Genomic DNA, 4,900 nt, shown 5'->3' with positions numbered 1-4,900 from the left:
GACAGATGGAGGTAGCAGTTTGTCGTAGGCCTCAATATCTGACTCTTCAATCCATTTGAATTTCACACTCGTCTCTTTTTGGAAGGATAGAAACTCGTAGAAATCTCTTGGAGATTGCAAATCACTGCCTCTCAGAACATACTTGTCTGCTGTTCTTTTGACTGCTCCCCCAACACCGTCTGGGGCTCCCTTGCCATGTGACCTTTCTGAGAAATTCCAAGTTACATGTTTAAAGCCCATTGTGAAGGGAACTTGGCTTAACAGAAAGCAGTTGGTTTTGTTTCTGTATTGTGTTACGGGACCATCACTGATGACATGCAGTATGTCAATGGCTTGGTTATGTTCCAGCATCACATCTTCCAGAACAGGCACGATGTGTGCCCAAACAGCTCTCTCATCATGCCTTAATGATGGTGACAGAGTTGCATAGCTCTGGGTTCCTTTTGATGTGTAGGCAACTGCAGTATGCAGTGTGACTTGCTTTCGGCTTCCCGCAAAATGATAAGACTGGATTTCTGAATTCAGCTTGCAACCGTAATTCTCTGAAAAGTCTATGTGCAAGACAATTTCATTTTGAGCAACATTTTCCTTAATTTCTCAAAATTTTTCTGCCTGATGCAACCAGTTGAATTGATGGCTACCGATGGAATCAAGCTCAAGTCTGAATTGCTCTACCAGGTTTTCGACTGTGCCAGACTTTGACTTCTTTACCCAATTCTTAAAGACCCTATCACCAACAGTCACATCCTCTTTCGCCCAGCATTCCTATCTGGCAGAGTCAAGGGGGTTGTACTCTGCCAGCTGAATTTCTTCAAAGCAGCATTCAGTACATACACTGAACATACACTCTGTTCTGTACATACACTCTTTCTTATCAACATTACATGTAATGCTTTTATGCAGAGAGGATAGGCTTTGCGTTTGAATTAAGCCCCTATGTGCCATGCTGTCAATTAGTAGGCGCCTGTTTTCATGCTGAAAACAGGCGCAGGTATTGCGGTCGGTTGCTCTGGCCTCTGTTATATAAAATGGCCTATATCTAGTAAATTGACTGTAAGACATTCCGTATTTGCATCTGGGATCTTTGAGGTAGTCACTGTGGAGGTCTCGCAGTGATTTTGTCAGAACTCTCCGCTGCTTCTTGTTCACCCTGCCCACAGTGTCTTTTTTCCCCGCAAGCAGTCTGCTGTTGGTGTCTCTTGACAAGAACAACTCTACTTCTTTTCTCTTTTCGACTGCATTTTGTTTCAGCTGTGGCTTGCTGCGTTTCTCCCTGACATTCTTGTTTACTTTATTTTCACAAAGACGGTTTAGTTTTTTTCACATTCTACTGTTTTTTTTTTTTGTTCCATCCTGAATTTTATTTTTAAAAGTTTGTTCTCCCTCTCTAGACTGGTAAGCTTTCCTTTGATTTGTTTTGTATGTTCATTTAATTTGGCTACAGTGGCCTGTGTTGGCGATATTGGAGGCGTTGTTGGTGGCAACACTGGAAGTTCAGGGGGAGGTTGGGCCACAGGTCCTGCAGGAGGTTCCACTGGCTCCTCCAGTACACTGTCAGGAGACGGTGGTGTTGTGTTAAGAATGGCATGTAATGCCTTTTCCTCTGCCCTGCATCTTTTTTTGGATTCCTTCCAAATCTTCCTCAATTCAGTTTGTCTCTTCCTTCCTAGTGCTTTAATGTTGAATGTATCCAATTCTCCGAGAGCCTTCTTTTCATGATATCTGTTTGAAATAATGATAGAATATAGATGAATGGATCAACAGAGAAATTAATGTAATGTATACTCAATTATGAACTCATGACCTACTGTGTTTTCCATACAAATGTAACCACTTGTCAATTTCTTATAAAACACAATATAGATTATTATTATGTAATAACAAGCTTATTATGTAACTATTGTTGAACCTAAACCTCACACAGGTCTATTCTGATACTGAATAATAAGCAGTCATTCAGTCACTCAGCAAGATCCCTGAATTATTTTAAGATGTGTATGGCAACATTTCAGTTTGATTTACTTTCTCCGTCGTTCTCTTAGGATCGCCTCCTTTCTCTGTGGATCCTTTTTAATTCACTCCCTATACTGTCTGGTCCTCTCTTTTGCACTCATCTCTCCCTCAGTTCTTTCTGTTCTAAAAAAAAAGTAGTAACACTGTATATATGTACTTTATATTTGTTTATAGTTATTACATTATACATTCTAGTTGTTTTAGTAACACTTAAGAACATTTATGTAGTCTCCAAAAAACGTCAATAAACATTAAAATGTAAGTCATTATTGAATTTAAAATCATCAAAACTGGTAAAAAAAGAATGAAAAGTATGTTAACAAACTTTATCTATTTGCCTTAATAGCTTCTTAAGGAGGTCTTGTCCTATTGTGTGACATCTGTGTCCTATGGTGTGACAGGCCAAAGTGTCACACCAAAGGACATTTCCTGTCACACCAAAGGACATTTGAGCTTTTGTGGCAGTTAATAAACATGCTAATACTAGCTGAACTGTCATTAGCAATTAGCATGATACATTTGCATAATATTACATAGTCCTGCTGTTAAAAAGACAAATTTGAATTAAAAAAATGAAATTTAGGGATGTCACAACAAAGGACAAAAAAAAACTTAACAACTTCAGTGGTCTGAAAACATAGTTAAATATTTGAACAATTATGAGATAAATACTTACCATGTGCACTGCTCATGGCCTTCATAGGGGTCTTCAGTCACATGACCTTGAATGAGGTCTTTCAACTAAATGTAGTTGTCCGTGATATTGCCCAACTTAATATCAGGTTTTTGCATAACACCAAAGGACATTTTTTTCTGTGACAAACTTTATGAAATTCCTACACTTTTAGAAATGTATGTATAGGAAAAGTGATGGCCACTTAGTGAAATAGACACTTGAACAATTATGCCAGGAGTGTTCATTAAGATTTTTAAACATTATTTTCTTTATTTATAAAAGTTAATATTTATGAAATAATGTTGTCTACCGTCACACCATAGGACGATTTTGAGATTTGGCTCAAAGTTGTAAAAAAATTAAAAATAACTCGGGTATTAAAACAACAAATTCATGTAAAACAAGAAAATGTTTAACCATTTACATTATTCTAAATGATGAAAATGTGAAATAAATGATTTTTTATCTTCTGTGACGGTGAAAAAGCCACGTCACGTCAACTACCCGTAGTTGACTGACTGTCCTTTTAACTTCGACAATGTGACTGAAGTATTTCTTTAATAGCGTGACAGTTATAGCAATGAGATGTATCATCTCTCCTTGGCCTGTTATATTGAAAATGTATGTTTTACAATTTGCAGTATGACGTTATCCATTGCTAAATTATGGCTCATCAGTGGAATGGCATCAGCCACTATCAGTGGAAGACCGCTAACGTTAACATTAATGAGCTTGGAAACCACAACGAACTTATTCTGCCTAAATAAAGTAATGATTACTGTATTTATAACTAGCATATCTCTAGTTACAGTCCCTGCATTGTAAAATGTAAGTTAGACTTGCGAGGAGTGAACATTTAGACATAGAGAAAAAGTATCAAACGTAGCTTGTGCATAAAAGTTAGCTTTTCTTTTACACGTGTGTGAAATCCAATGACGCCAAGTGTGCGTTGCAGACTGTCGTTCAGCCGCAGCATTAACGAGTCACATAATGGATTTAGATCGCTAAATAGTATGTTTTAGAAGGCAGGCAGCAACTGATGATTGAAAATGGTTTGATGTAGCTTGATGGAAAGAATTTAAAAAGTGCAGGTAAAGGGATAAATAAGCAAGCTGACATTGTAATTATAAGGTAGCTTATAAGGCAATGTAGGGACTAATTATTACACACGCACACAAACATTTAGGAGTGACCTTTATCTTGTTTAATGATAATATAAATGATGATGATAGTAATAATGTCATCATTATTTTTTGTAATTATTACTGTCAATAATAATAATAATAATGCTGGTAGTAATAGTTGTGGCTGTAGCAGCAATCATTTTATTTGTGTGTTTATGTTAGGTTTTATGTTACGTTGTTTTTTGTATATCTCACCTGGCTTGTTTACTTTATATTTTGACAGATGGCAAGTGGTGGACGAAGTCAAGTATGGGAGCATTTCACAAAAGGCCCATCAGGTACAGTCACATGCAACATCTGTACAGCCTCTGTGAGCCAGGGATCTGGCAGCCTCAAATTTAAAAATACATCCAACTTGTGGGCACACCTTAACTCAAAACACAAAGAGATCTACGAGAAGATGCAAAAAGAAGCACAGCCTCAAGTTCCAACCACATCATTGACACAGCCAACCTTAAAACAAGTGCTAGAGAAAACCACAAAATGGACTCTAAATGATCCAAGAACTGAAGAAATGGACAAACTCCTGATGGAGATGATAGCCACTGACATCCTGCCTTTTGCAGTTGTTGAGGGTGCAGGGTTTAAAAGGGTTATGGCCAAGGCAGAGCCCAGATACCCATTAAAGATTCCGTACAAAGAAGATGGATGAGATTTACACAGGAGTTGTAAACAAAATAAAGAAACTGCTGTCAGTTGAAAATGCAGGAAACAGCATTTCTTTTACCACCGACTGTTGGTCAGGGTCAAATGAGGCACTCATGAGCCTGACTGCTCATTTCATTGACAAGAATTGGAAAAAGGTCCAACTTGTCTTGAACGTGAAATCCTTGTCACAGTCCCACACAGGACAGTACATTGGAGAGACATTTCTGTCCATGCTTGAAGAATGGGAAATTGATGAGGAGCGGGTCATGCTTGTACTCAGGGACAGTGGGGCAAATATGGTGAAAGGCATGCGCCTTGTTGAGATGCCAGACCTGAGCTGCAGTGCTCACATACTGCACCTAGTTATCAATGATGGCCT

The sequence above is a fragment of the Scardinius erythrophthalmus genome (assembly GCF_964197995.2).
Source record: "Scardinius erythrophthalmus genome assembly, chromosome: 7".
NCBI classification, from domain to species: Eukaryota; Metazoa; Chordata; class Actinopteri; order Cypriniformes; family Leuciscidae; genus Scardinius; species Scardinius erythrophthalmus.
Note: the sequence above shows the minus strand (reverse complement) of the source record.